Source organism: Ptychodera flava, chromosome 21 (assembly GCF_041260155.1).
Source record: "Ptychodera flava strain L36383 chromosome 21, AS_Pfla_20210202, whole genome shotgun sequence".
Lineage (NCBI taxonomy): Eukaryota > Metazoa > Hemichordata > Enteropneusta > Ptychoderidae > Ptychodera > Ptychodera flava.
Genome location: NC_091948.1, coordinates 15,418,410 through 15,438,430, shown reverse-complemented (window position 1 = coordinate 15,438,430; position 20,021 = coordinate 15,418,410). Strand labels below are relative to the sequence as shown.

Below are 20,021 nucleotides of genomic sequence, written 5' to 3'. Positions count from 1 at the left end.
AAAACAAGAAATTACGACTAATAGTGATGGTTTTGTCTTGCAAACAGTGACAAAACTGTATTGGCGCTGGTGAAAAGAGTACAAAAAATGGTAAAATACGATGAATCTAAGATAATTTGTTTTCATAAAAACATATATATGCATGGAAGAATTATTTGAAACTCACGTAATTATTTGAAACTCACGTAAGTTAAAAATTTTTTATGATGATCATAAACTAATCAGTCTTTTCATAAAATGCAGTGAAAGTTATAAAATGACATTGTAACCTAGCAGTACAAGGACACAGAATTGGGTCATCCAAATTACGAGGCAAGCAGTAAATTTATTGGATTTTAAATTTAAACCACACTGACACAATGTCATAGATATGGTCTTTTGGGGTTACAAATACTTTTGCATGGCCAGCTTAGTCTTGACCATTAAGGAAAGAAAATATGTCACACAAAAGTTTTCGTTTCAAAATTCTTATTCAATGCTCACTTTTTGTGTTATCCATCTCTGCTTTCCATTAAAATATTTGCGAAATTACCACAGGTCTTGTGGCAAGACGTCACCTTTCTTCAAACAAAACACAGCAACAACATAAACTGCTCTTTTCAGCCCAGTGCGTTAAACATCACTTCTATGACATGCCATTTCACTGTTGGCAAAAACCCAAGACACATCTGAAGAGATGGCCGTATCTTTTTCATGTGCACTTCCTACGGACATATGAAGATAGCTGATGACAGGTGCATATCGCCCAATCACTGTGCAACTCAGCAATGTGTGCAGGTATGGACAGACAAATTTCACAAACAAGTTCCAACTGACAAAGTACTTGAAGAAAGCATCCTGTCCAGAGATGGGTCAAAATAACACAATAAACACACTCTTACAAACACACACCAACTAACTTGTGTGAAAGAGTACATACAGTCTCCCAGCTACACGTCTAACAAACTCCCATGAGATATATGTAGAGTAGACAAACAAACAGTAATCTATCATATGGTATTCCACTGCTGTGTGCCACTGAAAGATTTTAAAAGAAGACACTGTCCGATAAGGTGTTATCCATATGTTATCGACAGCAACTTGCATACATCGCAAGGTACATCGACACATTTGATCATCAATCACTCCACCTAAGAAATCATCCACTCTGAAACTTGATGCAAACAGGCTTGATATGTATCAATATTTCAACAAAATTACCTCCTGCCTCAATGTAGCCGTTGGCTTTTAATGCATATGCTATTTCCAATTTCCAATATCTCTTTTTTATGAGTATTATTTCATAATTTCCTGCGTGTCTTCTTTGACAATTTTACTGATCCAGTTTCTAATGCATACGTAATAAGAGTGGATACGTTTGTAGAGAGGCAGGACAAACTGAGAGATGATCTTGATATACATCCTGGACGTTATCACCGATAGATGCATTATGCATCATCGATTTGAAGTTGGACTTCCAAAGGAAATTTAGAACATCTGTCCGTTCTGAAACAAGAAACTTTTAGTAAATCACACTGGTCGGTGGCAGTTCTTGGCATCAATGATTTGAAATGTCACAGATCTGTTAAGGCGACTAGTGAAGTGAGACCAATTTAAACGTCATTTTCAGTCAGCCAAACCAATAGGAAGGAAGAACTTCACCTATTACCAAAATTACACCCTAAAAAGCGTACCACACTCTAGCCCTTGCAAACACTAACCTAAGTGCAAATGCTTGTACTGGGATAATCACAAACAGACCATCACCATAAAAGGTATGAATGAAATCGCACGTACAACTGAAGCCATTAGTGTCAATTCAATCCCAAAAGATGAAAAGAAACCACTGCTAGCAAAAAATTTACGAGCCTTTTAGTTTCACCTTGTGCACTGCAAGGATAGCACAGCACAATCATACTCTGTATGAAGTTTTTAGGTTACACTTTTTTCAGGGTTAGGCCTATTGTAATACATGACAGGAAGTTGTTTTTTTAAGTAGAGTGACCTATGACCTAAGGATGAGAACTGATATTCTGCATGGTGGGGGAAAATCTGCAATCGGTCATATTCAAGGCTGGTTCTTAATACCGCTTTTCATCCACTGAAAGCAATGATGATGATCTGATGTCCTCCTTCCAAACAAAATCATGATTCGCAGACAGAAAATGTTCCATAAAAATTTTAGGGATGGGTCGGGATTTCAAGCCATGGACACCGCCTCTATTGTGACCTTTCTAGTGACCTTTGACTGGCACTGACACTCCTCTTTGAATGTCACTGTCCATACGTACGACTCTTAAAAAGAGCCGCAACAGCAACACAAGCTTCAGAACTCAAAATAGAATGGCAACTCTTTCCTATTCTCTGGTTACAAAACATTTTAGCATATGTGATTCTCATCAGCAAACCAATCCCTCAAGAATGCCAAGAGATCAATGCTCAATATCCAACTCAAATCCTGAGCCCTTGGTGCTTGGTATGTGTCCCTGAGGGTACTCGAACGAAATGACACGACTTAATTTTCAAACCATCAAGAACAACACCACTTGATCATCCAATTTGCGAAGAAAATAAACTTTGCATGGGGTTGGTATGTGCTACAGTCCCTCTCGATTTAACTGGGCCAAGATGCAATATAATTTATCAACCGCAAAATACTTAGGCCATTAATTATTAATGATGAAACAACCTCTGCTTCAGGAACGTGGCAAATATTTCATGTAAAATGGTTTAATCTGTACATACGCCCTGAGTAATAATACTAAATCTTGGATTGTGGTACAAAGAACAGTGACAAATAAATATAGAAGCAACAACAAGAAAGTCTTCATGCTGAGACACATACACAGATGTATAGAGACACTAAAGGGTGACTGTCCGATGATACTGACAGGAGCAAAGTTTTGTTTCAGGGATTCTAAAGTGTCTTATAATCCTCTTTTCTGTAAATATTCGACTGCGGGAATCGTAAACACTTTCCATGTGGTTAAGTGTCGACATGTAACCTTGCAAGGCTCAAAATCCCACCCAAACAGAATAAAGCTATATTTGAACAGATAGAGAATGGAACTGCAACCCATATGTTTCGCACTCATTTAGAACAAGGCCTCTTTGGTTTCTTTCAGCATGATTATAATTCCGTGATTGTGGTTCTGACATTGGTTTTCCAGATGGGCAGCCTTGGGCAACTGACAAGCAAGGCTGGGGCAAGCCACAGTGACAAGTTTGTGAAATATTGGAATAAAAGCCTATCAAAAAGGGCTTTAGCATGTTCTCTCAACAACATCTACACATATGCCAGTCTGCGCGCGCACGCACGCACACACACACACACACACACACACACACACACACACACACACACACATAATCACTTCATGTGCAAATGAAGGCTGAAGCACAAAGAATAAGATGCAGGATGGAAAAAAGAACTGTACTTTTGCACATCGCTCTCCTTCACATCTTCTTTTAGCATTTCTCCTAATCCAAGTCATCATTACAGAATACATCTCAAACCATCATACTCCCACAAATTTGTTTTTCCAGGGGGGGTTTAAATTCACTTTAACTTTTTCCCCTTCCACCAACACGCATTTCGTAAAACACTAAGTCCCCCTTTCACAAGCTTCCTTTCCAAGTGCTATGTGTCTCCCAATCATTCCTGTGATTTTCCACATGACATCCTGTTCACCACCTCTTTTCCTACTTCCACTTCCTGGATTTTGACATCCCCCATCACCCCCTCCCCATTCCGTTGTCCATCCTCATCTGTTCCCTTCCATCTTCAGACTCGGCGGCTCCATGCTGACTCAGTGTCTGGAAAATCACATTCAAACACAAGATCTTGCCTACGTGACTCAACTGCCGATATGCTATAGTCTGTCACCTTCAAATGCCAATGGGCTGAGAAATGAGCTGAACATGAACCAAATTCCAATTTGAGAAAACGAGGCTCTTTTTCTACAGATTGTATTGAAAGAGGAGATAGCTGTTCAAAGAAGAACAGTGTGAAGTAACCTATAGAAACATTATCAGAACTTACTTCATCACCTCATTAGCACCCAGCATGAGCACATCCACCGTCTTCTGTGGACAGAACGTTAACGTTCCTACGTCTGGTCGACATGACAACACCACACTCCATAAATCGTCGCTGAGCATGCAGCAAATTGGAAGACCTGCTCATTCCCTTTAAACCCACGTACCAGCTCTTGTAATCAGATATAAATGAATTTGGCAGCTCCTGGTTATAGCTGTCCTTGCTCAAAGCGCCAATGTCTGGACAGACTGCGGTAATGATCTGTCCGACACTGCAAATGTTCATGATAGTGAAGCTGTGTCAAATCCCAACGGCACAATCAAGTATCCCATCAGACCATGAACAGGAAGCCACATCCTCCTTCACAAAGTGTATCACAATCAATATCAATAATTAAAAAATTTCACTTTTCAACAATTTTTTATTATGTTGTTCACCCTGATGTTTCTTGTAATGAAGCTAAGATCACACCCCTTATACATTTCTGTTATTTTGAAAAACATACACCATCGTTATGATCACTCACAAAATGAGTTAACCAAGCTCAACGGTGAGGTGATATTATGATACACAGGACAAAAACAGCAGCATTTACTTTTTCCATGCCCAGTGACGTCAAAACAAGACTGACTAAACAGGAAATTATGATAAACTCTAATGAATAACTGATAATTTCTGCTGACGACGAAACCACTTTATGAAACCACTTTACTCGTTCACAGCACATGCAATTAACGTTGAATGTTCTCCAGGAAGTATTTATGCATGAAGGACAACTATTTATACATCATTTATTTTTACACAGGTGTTGAACAATGGCCACCTTACAAATCTCCAAATGAGAGCCATTTCCGGAAATGTTTGTAATTATGAGCGTAACTGTGGAAAAACCCATAACTCCTGCTGACATTGACCTTTACATCGAAAATTTGACCATCACTGGAAATTACACATCCGAATAAATCCGAAACTTCATCATTGAAATTCTTATGTAGACATCATTGAAATTCATAAGTAGGCAAGTGGTAAAAGTTTATCATATTTTTCCTAGCACGTTAACTTCTCATTACTGCAACCCAGTTTCCTGGACAATTTTTAGAAATCGAACAGTCTGATTCTTATCCGTTATTGAGTAAAATTCCAATTACCGGTGATTCTGTTTGATCATATGCTTGTTTGCGATTGAAATGGAATTTCTCTTTGCGCTGGCATTAAAAGAAATGAGCAGCAAATTTATGTTCGATGCCAAGTACGTGATATTAATTCTTGAAAGTCAACATTTGGACTTAAACAAATGTCAACCACTTGGAATTTACTTGACAAATGGCTTTTACCTTTTTAATGACATTTTCGTCCTTAAATTCATCTCAAAGTTCCAGATGACGGAACTTACAGCTTTTTAAACAGAAAATTCAATATCTAATCAGTTTCTTTCCCAATTTTTTTATATTGTTACAGCTATAGTTTATGAAGTGGCTTCAATCTTGATACCATCTTTTTAGTGAATTGTGGCTCCCTCTACAGGTTTCTAGATATTTGTTGTTGGTTTCTAAGATAAAACATTTATTTTATGCTCACCTTTCAAATCTAGAAATATTGGCCAACTTTCTAGATTCATCCCTGAATTACTTCAAGTACACATTAATATTCAAAATGCACAATTGGTCATTTATGGCACACAGCGATAAAACATGTAAAATTCAATTTGAAGTTACAGCGAGTGGGAGTAAATGACATACCTTTCCTTAGATATCACACCGAAAATGACCAATGATATCTATCTTGATTCTGTGATTTCTAGATTCTTAACGAAAATATTAGAAATATTCCAATTTTGAATGACACGTTTCAATTCTGGAATATTTAAACATGTGTGCCACTGCACCTGTCTGCAGATGTTCCTAAAATTATTACCCGGTAATATTATTCACGCAATCAATATTTCATACTTCAGTTACATTTTACGAGACTCGTTAAATATATTATGTCGTAAGTTCTTCACAGCTTTTCCCGAGAGTAAAGGTGCTGAGATGAGGGCCATAACATGTGCTGGTGTTTGTTGGATGTTTTGAAGATCACATTTTACATGTTTGAGTAGCGTTTCTGTTTTCGCAATATCCATCATATAAATGAACACCTCATGTTTCATCTCATTTTCTTGAAGTGTTTAGTCGCTTGATAAGCAAACATTTTTTCCCCAGTATTCAATATCAAAATTAAAAGACTTACACTTTTGCCCCTACTTTCCTCAAGAAAACTTTCAACCATTCCCTTTCGACTTCAAGAATAATAATCAGGGGTCACCGTGCAAATTTTTGTACTAGACAAACAAATAACCTGACCTTTACCAATATTTGAAATTAAAAATGGCTGCCAACCCTGCATTGACTCTATCGGGAAAACTTTATTTTAGATTTCAAAGAAAATAAGTCTGTTAAAACTCGTTTACTTCGCAAGTTTCAAAATTGGCCCCACTGTCACAAGTAGTACAACAAAAAAGTACTGTAAAAGCTTGAGAGATCAATTATCTGTCCCTGGCGCGCACTCTGCTTCAAATAGGACAAACGGTATTTTATACATGACATGAAATTGGAATCTTGAAACATATGTATGAATATAACAGTTTCAGTTGATGAAATTTACCTTCTTTCATGAGAAACAGAGTTTGAAAATTTATAACTTTACATTTTCAACAATGTTAACTATATTTTGGTCTATCAGAAATTTCAATTGGTGAAAGGTTTGTTTCTCTGTAAACAAACAATAAAGTCGGTAATATGAAGCTGCAAATTCAACAATTTTCAATTAATTCTCTGTAATTACTTCTTCCAATCAACTGCAGATGAAAAGAAATTACCCAATGGACATTTCCTGTGTACTAGTTCTGCCAGATGATAGTATTTTTATGAGCTAAAAGTATTTTCCATTTGAACAGAAACAGATGAAGAGTTATCACTTCTATGGCCGTGTGACTGTTAATCTCCACACTAAGACTGCCGCCTATCTGGCAATGGTTTGAGCAACATTTCCGTACCTTTTGACTGCAGCAGATGTCTACCCCGGAGGAGTTGTTGTCATACCCTATGGGTGCGAATCTGATAAAAAATTTTAATACTCAGATGCAAAATCAGACAACTAACATCAGATTGTGCCAAAATTTTCAGGTAATACAGCCATGAAATGGAATTTTCCATCTGGCAATACCATATCGGATATTCGATTCAAGCGACTAAAATTCAACAATCCATGGATGACTCATACAGTTTATTCTATCAGAGGAGTTACAGAGTGTTTTATTATGCAAAGATTAAGGGTCGGATTAGCCTAGCATTGACGAATATTTTTTTCAGGATGTAATTTGCTGGGATTCATTTGCTACAGCTAATTTTGGTGGCCTGTCTACCAGAATATATGAATGACATTCCAGGTTAAAAATATCGTTGGCCATTCACGGCAACCTCTGGAAAATCACTTAAGTCATTACGGCAGTGGACAGCTTCAACAACATTCAGTTAGATATCAATTTCCACGTGTCAAATTTAATATAGCAGTGGACAGGTTGACAAAGATATCCCAGAGCCAAGCTTGCCGAAAATGTACGAATAAATTTGTTTTAATTTGCAGGGTAATATACAACAGCGGTATAGATCTGTATCAAAATGTACATTAAATGAAATTGTTAATTGTGCTTACAGTAACCTTAGGTACCCCAGAGCTTAGAGATTTATGTTTAACTCAAGCTTCACCAAGTATCTTAAGTTGACACATTGACAAATTAGAAATTGTACAAGCTTCATCAATTTTTTCTATCCATATACACCAATAAATCACAATGTTGAATTCCTGCCCTTAGATGCCCGTACCCTGAATTAATGGAACAGCTCAACATCAAGTGCAAAGCTCTTTTATCATTGCTGACATCTATACAGCCAACACCCAACATGCATACAGCAATTATCCAACCAATCATTGACAGCTGCCTGTGCCCTATCGGAAAAAATTTACAATTCCACAAGCGCTGGCCAAGCAAAATCCAATAAAACTTTACATCATGGATTTGGCAGTCACTCAACTCTCTAGCTGAATCATTGAGATGATGACCTACTTTTACGCTGGAGGTAATACTGTAGATTGGATACAACATCTCTTGAGGATTTGTACAATTCCAAAGAAAACATAGGAGGGGATGATAAGCACAGATCCTGTGCTGATATCGGTGCCTATGGAGGTTCCTTTGGTGATTGTAAAAACTGTAGACTTCTTGTCTGTCCTTGAAATTCGTGACGGCATGAATTCGAAAACTAGCAATGTCAACTTACACACTTTGCTAGATAATTTATGGGCTATTCAGAGTATCAAATGTAGTTAAGTCACTGCTCCGACACAATTTTGCTGACATTGCTCATACTGGTTCATTGAATCTGTGAACGTGTAATTTCATCAAATTTGACTAATTTTTGACAGGGTTATGTGAATTTGACTCTGGGAAGGGGACCTGCACCATTGCTAACACTGTCACTCAAAATCTATCATGATTGCATTCTGGAAATTTCTAAAGTTAGATCACGACAATCTCAACCTCCTCTGTGTTAAATCGGACAGAAGAGACTCACTTCATCATTTTTTCATCGCAAGCAATTATGTTCCATATGACTGATTGTTGCTATGGTAGCCAGTGGAAGAAGACATCTGGAGACTGATTTTGTTTGGGAGAATTGATTTTGCTCTCGGAGAATGTCACAGACTGAATCGAGGTCAGCGTTTCACTGATAATTGCAGCGCCATTAGAGACATCATCATACACCGTAATCATCCCTCATCAGATGTGTTGTCATTCCTTTCAACTTTACACAGTCTCTCATCTCATACTGTTATCTCTTGAGAGATAGAGGGAAGGTTTACATTTTTAGCTTTTACAGGCAAATTGACAGATTTTCAAAGATGAACACCGGCTCAAGCTGATTGAACATAATGTATGTCATTTCATGCGCAGGAAACTCAAATGACGCAAGTCAGCAGAACAGAGAAAACTGGGCAAATGGATTTTGAATTTGCGATGAATCTTTTCTCCATTTCCGAAATAATCTCATGCCCTGAGCATTTACAAAACAGATTTTCAAAACCTTCCATCACTCGTAAGAAATGTCTCCTTTCATGTCAGAAACATCTGATGATTAAGACGCCTGCTCCATCCAAAGCCTGACAACACAAACAGAACCCTCATTACCTCAGCATCCTTTCAGCACAAGATCTATTGCTCCTGAAACGTGAATGCAAACAAATCGAACACGCAATTTTTCATCAGATAAAATGAACCTTCCTGTGTGCTGCTATGAGTCACACACACAAATACTGCAGGATACTTTGTAACATGTAGACCGTCTGCTGGGTTAATTTACAGTAACTATCCGCCTTGCAACAGACAGCGACCTTGGATGAAACACTGTGAAAAACACTCAGGAAGAGACTGCTAATGAGTTGTTCATGTGTGATATCAACTACACATACATGCCTTAGGCTGAGATTGTCTTATTTGTATTCTTTCTTTTAATTATATAAAATCAACTCAAGGATTTTTTTTCATTTTTTGCCTAATAACTTTAAAATATTACGAAAAATCTTACCTTACTCAGTTTCTGGCGTATCAACCAGCATTAATGGATATATAAGTATTCTTTCAGGAATCTACATGTGCGACCTGCAAGTGAAGCAAACATAAGATGCTACATGAGTACTGACTTCTGGAACTGTGATGGTTATATTAAAGGGACAAAGTCGGCCATTTTTCATGAATTTTGTTTGATATGAGATACTATTTATATTGTCTGACATGTTGAAAGATACTGAATAAATGGGTGGCCATGCATATACTTTGTCCCTTAAGGTGAAGTACTACGAATTACGTCAAAATTAAGTTGTGGTGTCATTTTCTTGAAACTTTGCACAAATATTCTTGGAAGTTGTGCAAGTGCAAAAATAAAATAAAAAATGGGGGTTACCACGCTCGTTTCCATGGAAACGGCCGTTAAAATGGCGTCGTTAGAAATAAATAAAAATGATATAATTCACTTAAACTAAAGAAAGTAATTATAAAAAGCTTAGCAAATGAGTAAATTTTAATAAATACCAAGACTTAAGATCCATATCTATCAAATGTATAGTTTTCATGATGTTTGTAAAGAAATTTTTACATAAGTATCGATTACAAAATGACGATATCGAAATTACATCACTACATAATTTTCGAACTTTCTTCCTGTCGCTTTGAATGGTGTCATTTTGACCAAACTTGGCGAATAAAATCCTGACATAATACAATTTAGTTTACACTTTTAACAAGTCATCGTGGATGACACAGTCCCCACTTGTTAATAATGGGTACTTTGATTACATGTCCTCAGAGAGGATAGAGTCCTCTTCATTAGTTAGGTCTGTGATAAAAATACTTTGATACAGATGGCGCTCAATGGCCAAGAATGAGTTCCATGGTGATGAAAACATAAAACCAATGTAGGCCACCATCCTAAAGTTCATAAATGAGTCAACTAGGAATTAATCAACAGGATGTTGCAAAACATTTTTGCATACAATTCTAACACTTAACAGATTATCACTGGTACCATATTTCATAAAGTTTGATGCAGTATTTACAACACTATGAGATCAACATCTGTATCAAGTTTCATCACATTTGACATTGTATTAATTTGGCTATATCACCCAAATTAGGAAAGTTCATTACTTATGCAATTACAAATTAATTAAAATGACACTGATAAATGTCTTTTTCAATGTTAAAGCAATGTGAGCTTAACATCGGTTAACATCTGTATAAAGTTTCATGAATTTGATGCAGTACATATTTCTTGACATATCAGCCTACTAACGAAACTTCAATAATGACATGTTACTGCTACATGACGTGAAACAAATTGATGAGCATATGTATGAAATAGGTCAATGTCAACTTTGAATGATACTGGTGGAAATATGTCTGAGTTATGGCTCTGTACATGAAAACATCGTAATAAAATGGCTGCCTAGCGACCATATTGGATCGTATCACATAAAAAATCGACGTACATATGTATGACATAGGTCAATGTCCTTGTACCAACTTTGAATAAAATCGGTTGAGATATGCCTGAGTTATGCCTCTGTATATGAAAAAACTGTAATAAAATGGCCGCCTAGCGGCCATATTGGATCGTATCACAAAACAAATTGACGTGCATATCTATGAAATTGGTCAATGTCCTTGTACCAACGTTGAATAAAATCGGTTGAAACATGTCTGAGTTGTGGCTCTGTACATGAAAAAATCGTAATAAAATGGCCGCCTGGCGGCCATATTGGATCGTATCACAAAACAAATTGACGTGCATATCTATGACATTGGTCAATGTCCTTGTACCAACTTTGAATAAAATTGGTTGAAACATGTCTGAGTTGTGGCTCTGTACATGAAAAAATCGTAATAAAATGGCCGCCTGGCGGCCATATTGGATCGTATCACAAAAAAAATTGACGTGCATATCTATGACATTGGTCAATGTCCTTGTACCAACTTTGAATAAAATTGGTTGAAACATGTCTGAGTTATGGTTCTGTACATGAAAAATTGTAATAAAATGGCCGCCTGGCGGCCATATTGGATCGTATCACAAAACAAATCGACCTGCATCTGTATGACATATGAAGTAATCCTTGTACCAAGTTTGAATGAAATCGCTTGCTGCATCTCTGAGATATCTGTGTGAACGGACGCACGCACGCACACACACACGCACGCACGCACGCACGGACGCACGGACGCACGCACGGACATGACCAAACCTATAAGTCCCCCGGATGGTGTCCGTGGGGACTAATAAAAGGGTGTCACCATGCTACTTTTTACAATATCTCCAGGTGAATGGGTAATATGCGCCATGTAAATGGGAGAGAAATGTTAATTTTTCGCTCATATGAATAAAACCAGCTTCCTAGGGGGTCAAAATATGACAAGGTTATAGGTCACATGTATTTCTAAGAGACTGGGTCAAAAAATTAGGTAAAAGCGCAATTTCAACAATGACAGGTGATGTTAAATACATGCTACAAAGTAACCCATTTGCGACAGGCTGGAGTTAAATCTGCGCAGAAACGTTCTAAAGCGTGTGCGCGTCCGAATTCGTCGCCCTTTACCTAAATGTCAGTCAATTTGCAGTTGTTAAAATATCTCACAACATTTTATGGACAAAAGATTTTGCAGGTTTTTACATTAAATCTGGCAGCCAGCAAGTAATGAGAATTTTTTAATCCCTAAGTCTAATATACATGTACAAAACGGTCCAAAAATTGAGTGAATTTCAGTAAAAGTGTACTTGCAGATGATACAAAGATTACAGCAGAAAGAAAATAATTGAAATGTTTCCCATTAAAATCATCACATGCTGTGACAAAGCCTCAGTACCATTAATGGTTGTGAGGGGATTAAGATGAGTATATAAATAGAAAAATGAGTATGTAAATAGAAAAATATAAACACTGTGATTACACAAAAAAATTTATAAAAAAACATCGCAAAATTTAAACTGTAGTCTGACAAAAAGTAATAGATTCATCAATCACTTTCTTTGAAGAAACATACGCTATATATTTGCATCCAGTATTTCAATTATAAGCAAATTCTCTCCCAAGTTGTATCCAGTCTCCTTTATTCTGCAGAGACACACTGTCTTTTAGGATATTACAACATGGTTCGGTAGAACCCGCTCAACCATTGCTTCCGAAACCACTTCAGGCAATTAATTTTTATCAGTGTTGGCTTTACGGTTCCTCAAGTAAATTTTTTCAATTTGCATAATCCTCAAGGACAGAGCAAAGGGAGCTTATCTCACTGCAGAGGCCTCACTGTTGCTCTTATTAGATGGTTTGGATGAAATCACGCAACACCAGTACAGCATCTCTGATCTTTCACAAGGATTGATATTAATTTTGTAACAAAATATACAGAGATTGCTGATGAAACACTTACACTGGGAACACAAAATATTTAGGACAGCAGAGCCTCTCCTGGTATTTAAAGCATTCGAAATCACTGTGGTCATATACACCAAACTGCTGAGATCTACTGCCAACTTTTTCATATCTTTCAGTGCAAGCTTATTGATTTACAGTCTCAAAAATTTTTAATAAAATTTTACATAATACAATCACAACCTATCCCCGAAATATGAAACACTCAGAATGATGTAGTTTCATTCTTGTAGACTTTATTTTGCAATTGTCCTTCACCCTAGAACACCCTTGAACACTAAGTGCCAATAAAAAATTCCAAATCCATTCCAATAAAATAACCAGTCTGTATCTTGAATTACCATCACTAGTATCAAGGGTTGCGATCCATTTTGAAGCAAGCATCACATCAATCTCCAACAATTACAGCTACAACACTGGTCATCAAAATGTTGTAATATCTTCAGAAACAAAGCAAACATCACAGGTTTTTTTTTCCCCCGACTTAAGTTCTTCACAATTTCTCGCAAAAAAGTTACCAAGATTATTGTCCAATGCTCTAATACAGTGATCACTGGGCAGCCGAGTTACTATAATTACTGAGAACATTCACAACATAGCAATGAACATCAGTCAGAGATCTAGATGCCAATGCCTACAATAAGCCAAATTTAAAAAGTCAAAACTTTGTCAAGTTTAGGGTGGCACACGCCAAGTCTTATTTTTATATGCAGATAACTGTAATGCTAGCTCTGTCTCATTTTGCAAAATGGTAAATCAATACTCTATAGACATTCTAGTCATGCCAATTTACAGTTAATGGTTTTTTAAAATTTTTATTTCTTATCACTGAATGATTCAATATTTTCCTCTCCTGTGACGCCATAAGAATTGGTGACTCATTTATGTAAATGCCACAAAAATATCCTTTATCTAAAATATTTCATGATAAAATATCACAATGCTGGACTATTTACATATAAACTCTATCAAGTAAGACAGCAGGGGCCTGGCAGTAATTATTACTGTTTACAGTCAACATATACCACAGCGCAAACAATCTATTGTTTCAGAGTCCAGGGTCACTCTTAACGGGATATGGAATTATGTTTGTGATTTCTTGTAATCTTTGGTCATTGCAAACACAAAAGTATCAACATGTTTATTCCATGTGAAGTGGACATGTGAAGAACACAAAGTGATCAAGCTGGGGCTTGTTCATATCATGTGCACCAGAGCAGTGTACACACAACCCTCTTCACATTTAGGAGATCAAAATACCGACGCAGCTCACAGATCAAATGGCATTGACCTTTCTCTGTAAGATATACCAGTGATCCCTCCTATGCTTTCTTGATGGACATTCAGTTTTCTATTCAATCGAGTAACACTGCATTATGTTATTAAAATTATTTGCCAATCGCTTGAGTTTCAAAGTCGCAAATCTGAAGAGGTTTTCAAACTCTTGCAAGTTTGTCCTTGAGTTCCGAAATCTGGCTGTCTATTAACAACAACTGTTATCTTACCTGTCACAAATATCCTGACAAAACCAACAATCAATCCTGAAGACAACATACAGATATAGCTTTTATAGCTCAGGCTACCATTTCATGTAATATGCAACCAATACGATGCAGCAGATTTCAAGAGCAGCTTTACGTGTTATGCATATACACATACTGGGATATTTTATGTTGGTTGAATGCCAAATGTTTGCATAAACACAAAAATATCTGATAATATTTGGCACTCACATTCAATGACTGACAGCGCATTGTATTGCCTACACTGAGTATTTATCTGTAACATAACTACAGGGTAATGACAGAAAATACACTGTGTATATACTCACAATGTTTGCTTTTAAAAGTAATCCAACTGCAGCATGAGGCAGAGATATGGATCTGCCAAGTTCATTATGAGCAGTTAAATTGTTTGCTGTGCTAGCTTATCAAGAGACAGCCCATCCCATCAGTGACGGGCCAAGGTTGAAATCTGTCACACTGATAATAATCCGAGCATTGATCACAGCAGCTGACCCAAGGTCATGTGTGTAGGGTCAAACCATGCACAAAGTCCTTGGCACCTCGACAACTGCACAGTGTTTCCAAAATGGACTGAAGATAGGACTTTGTATGCAGTTTCTGATGTGCACATTATGTCAGCTCCCAATCATGGAAAATGCAGGACGTGATATAGAGAAAAAATCTAAATTTATGTTTATATAGTTGTGAAGTTATAAACCATATGATAATGATGGGGAATCCCAGATCACTCACACCAGACTAAATGACCAACACACTCCAAAGTTTTTACACACTCTGTCCCTTCATCCCTTGCTAATGGTCCATTGGAAACAGGGAACCATGACTGTTCAGACTGTTGGTCGCATTTAACATCAAGACAACCCTCATGAACAATAACTACATAAGAACACTGGGTAAATAACAGTGTTTATTGTGTAAATATTAAATAAAAGACAAAAAATTCTTTCTATTTTAAATTTCACAAAAACAATGAATGTACACACCCATAAATCAACATTGATTTATACAAGCCCCTGTAATGTGTTGAATCAATTGTTCCAGTTCCATCCTTCTGAAATGCAGACAAAAGGTCTTTACTGCTGTGTCTCATTTTTATGACATCATTAAACGTGATTAGCGAGCTATTGTTATAAATTGCTGCACATTCACCGAGCCCAGGAGGGAGACAGGGCACTGCAAGCCTGGTTGTTGTTGTCCAGTCTGGCAGCTCAGCTCCAGGGGAGAAATATAACAGCAACACAAGTTGATTATTCACCGGTCGGACAGCTTAGCTAGAGGGGGAATGGAAAGTTTAACCTTTTTTAGGCCGGTCTATGGTTGCAGGCGATGCTCTACTGTTACAGGCGATGGTCTTGAGCTCTACGGGTTACTGGAACTGGGAATCCCCCTGAGGAATTGGTTGGTGAAAGGCAGAACCAAAGTATAGGTTTCAGAGGGCCTCCTACTGATTGTTTGGTTAGGTTCCTAATGAGTGTTTCACTGAATGAAAGATCATCCCATATTCAATAGACAAACAGGGCAGTGGCTTGCTGGGTATTAGTACAGCTCAGTCTGAGGTAGAGGGGGTAGAGTGGATTCCAGGGGACCTGTGCTCAAGTGGCAGCCTTATAGGAAACTTCCTGGAGCAAAGTTTGTTTCTGCCATTTCCACCAGCTATTCCATGCCTGGCTACTGTTTTGACATGCACTGGCGCATGAAGCAGGTGGCACACACACCAGTAAGCTGTCAACCTAATGTCTGTTGCTCTTCCTCACCTTCTCGTGTGTAAATTTGGGAGCAGTCGAGTCGTGCTTGAAAAGTTGTTAGGTTTGTACAACCAGAGACAATGTATCCAAAACTTGTCATCATGCATCTGCAACGTAATCCTTGGAACACTATACTTGTTCACTCATCATAATGCGAAATATCTGACATGAGCTTCTATCAGCACAATGAAGGTTTATACAGTTGGGTGTACAAACTCACTGCTTACATAAAATTTCAGAAATGATTCATTGATATAGGAGAACACAGACCACAAGGAGTCTACATTACCGGGAACCTTAATCACTCCAATGATATACGACGATTGCTGCACCTTTTTGACCCATCAACTCAAACTTTGATTTGTCCTTTTGACACGGCTAAAACACTACTGACTATTAATAAGAGTCAGGCTGACAGCCAATGCTGTTTACATGACGGAGTACACAGTTACTATAGTAAAAGCAAAGCCATCTGCCCGGATCCATCACTACTTGCATGGTTGACTACTGTCCATCTGTTGGTAATATCTTACCTCCAATAACAAGTCATTGGAAAACACAGAGAGATTACAAAAACATATTGATGACCAAGACGTATCATAGCAGTAAATGCTATTGGCTGAAAATTCCAACAGATTATATTTTGGAGGTTGGTTTGTTGTTAACCAAACCACCTTGACTTGAGGGTTTGCTGTTATTTACATTCCAGTCAATGGTTAAGCTGCATCTTGTAGACTTAGAAAGCCATTTTGCCCAGCAAAACATGATCAAACAATCAACTTGTTCTGGCTGAAATATGTAAGCCAAATTATTAAATGTTTCACACAGATTTACAATCATTGATTATAATTATACCCTCATTACAATCAACTACATCTTTAGAAATCTGAGCCGGCGAAAAATGAGTAATTCTTCTGCCACACCATGTCATCCAATCAGTAAAAGAGTCCAGCTGAGTGATTGATGCACAGTCTCGGATTGTTCAAGATATCCAGGCATGAAAGTGGAAATGTCGTACCGAGTCAAATGCAAATCTAATCACAACATTGATAAATACTTTATCTCTGACAGGATTACATTTTTCAAACTTGAATCAAGCCTTGCCAGATCGCTGGCCTGATTCCAGAATCCAAACTAATCCGGCTGCACAATATCGTACTTGCAGAAAGCAAAACTTTATCCAATAGGTTAGGGGGTCTACTTATGCACACAGAGGATGATACTAACTGTCCCTGGAGGTCTGATCTCCAGGGTCACATGTCAATTGATGCAGACAAGTCTTATTGTTAGAATCAACAGGAGATGGCTACACATGGGGGAAACAAATTCAAAAGCCAGTGAACTTGAATGTTGGCATAATCCCTATAGGAATCCACCTAGCTAGTGCAGAATCCCTGAAACTCAAAAAGAGAGCCAAAATTAACAAACAACATTGTATTCTATGATGGAGAGCATTCTGTTGGGTAATAGAGTAAACCAATATGATTTCAATGACATTGTACCTATGCTGCATCAGTATGCTTACAACAATAAAACACTGAATATACTTTTTACACATACAAAATATCTGAAACCATGCATTGTCAGTGGACTAAGCCGGCAAAATACAAATCCCTCTGACGTGTCTTTGATGCCTTTTTGGATCCATCTACAGCTTGCCCAAGGCCATCCAGACTAAATCCCATTTGGTGAACCATTTTGACTAGTTTATAAACTGTGCGAGGTACTGAAGTAAACAGTTTGCATTTACAAATACAACCGCATGTATATCAGCCAAGATGATACGTCTCATTCACCATGACAGAAACTTATCCAAGCTGTTGATATTTCTGAATCAAACATAGCAATGGATGGAGAGTCTGAGGTGCAGAAGATCAAAGATAATAAAACTGTAACTCAATTCAGGATGGGTATATTTATCAAATCAATTATCAAGCCAAAATCTTTTGACAACAAACTTCATCTCCAATAGAACAGCAACATTGAAATCTTCCTGATTCACCGCAGCGTGTAGCTACTATGCGAAAAGGAAAAGCCAGACAGCTGTACCTCATAATGTAAATCACCGTACACAGTTTGATTGAGGCTCAATTTGGCACCACATCTTTCACGTCAGCACAACATCGGAACTGAAATTCAAACAGCGTCTGCTTTTGATTTGCAACACAGTCGAGCCATTCTCACACTAATTCTAAACAAGGAGCATATTATTCACAGAGAAAGTATAAGCTTTGTTTAAAATTTGTTTGGGCAGACCTATGTCTTGATCTCAACAAAGCAGGGGATGTTGTGGTGAAAGACACAGACAGAACCATGGAGTATCTTGCTGTTGTCCATGTTCATGTCTGTATATAGGTCAAGTTGCAAATTGTTTGAACAAATTGCGACGGCGAGTGAATTTAGCCTGCGGGTGCAATGAATATATTACATTCAAAGCACCACAAGAGAGGATTAATCATCAAATGAGAAGTACAGGAGATCGGTGAATTTATGTCGAAATATCTTGCAAACCTGAATTATCCATCATACTCACCGACCGACCTTCAAGCAAATTTAAACCATGCACAGACATGGACATTAGGTCACAGTAATGACACACATTCGCCAAGGATATGAGGATGTTCCAGATCTGAAGTACTACATCAGATGCATCTTGGTGGATTTTACTCAACGAGTTGTATTCTTGTACAAGCTATAATGCTCTCCTACCCGCACCAGTAATCCAAAATCTTTAGACTTCGATAAAAATCTGGCAGAAATCAAACTTGTAAGTTATTTTACCAGTCTTGCTGAAAGTCCATGGAGGGTTTTGATTGACTGATGAAACACGGCCCACTTCCTCACATCCGATCAAGCATTTCTCCTCCTCTGCGTAGCCTGTACCATTCTAAGCTCATATCCATATGCAAATGAGCTGGCGAATCTGCCCTCTCATTGGCCCCTGTTCAACCTATGTTAATTTTTGGTGTAAATTGAGGTGGTTGCCTGGTTACAAGGACTTCACAGCCTGTTCTGGACACTAGGAGCCGGAATCTCCAGCATGGCTCAACTAATTTGGAGCAAGATTTGCCTTGAAGCATTATACATGTACCTATCTATGGACAGTAATATTCAAATGAAGCTGACAAACCTTTCAACAGCAAATCCATATGGAGTTGATTTTACGACCTTTTGCTCAAACTGGAGCACTGTCGGCCCAGTATCATGATAAATGACTATATCAGTATTTATATATGACACACCAGGAGTGAAATGAAAACATGGTAATGGAAATGCAATCTACAGCCATAGCTGCATGACTTCAGTCAAAAGCCAAAACCTGCCACCATCAATTCTCCAAAAAAAATTAGGTATGACATAGAGTACGTCTAATGCAACTTTGAGAAATAATTTTTAGTAAAGGGCCAAGTGGGCAAATAATATTTCTTGTTCTGGGGCTGGGAAAACATCATTGTAGATCTCACTGGGGAGTATATGAATTTGTCATCATCCTGGTACTCCTCAGAGCATTGTCATCTGTAGGGATGTACATGCCATGCATCATTAACATCTGTCACTGTATAAGCTATATTGGAACATACATCACTTGGCCATTTGGCCCAATCCACCTCAATGTTATTAGTCTCTCCCTTGCTCTTCATACATCAAAAACTCGTGAAGGCAAAGATGTACCTACAGAATGCTGGTGTACAAATAACTCACTGACCGAGA

At 37.8% G+C, this 20,021-nt stretch overlaps 1 protein-coding gene across 34 annotated transcripts in view; it reads right to left on the bottom strand.

Annotated features, from left to right (window-relative positions):
- LOC139121513 (semaphorin-1A-like) overlaps positions 1–20,021 on the bottom strand; it is a 97,215-nt gene that overhangs the window by 44,886 nt on the left and 32,308 nt on the right. For 31 of the 34 annotated variants that reach the window (XR_011549299.1, XR_011549300.1, XR_011549301.1 and 28 more), the window contains exon 4: positions 9,643–9,716. The gene's annotated coding sequence lies outside the window, so the exon portion shown is untranslated. Of the gene's footprint in view, positions 1–9,642; positions 9,717–18,843; positions 19,178–20,021 lie in introns of those variants that run through there. The other 3 variants (XM_070686452.1, XM_070686463.1, XM_070686455.1) reach the window with 3 other exon arrangements.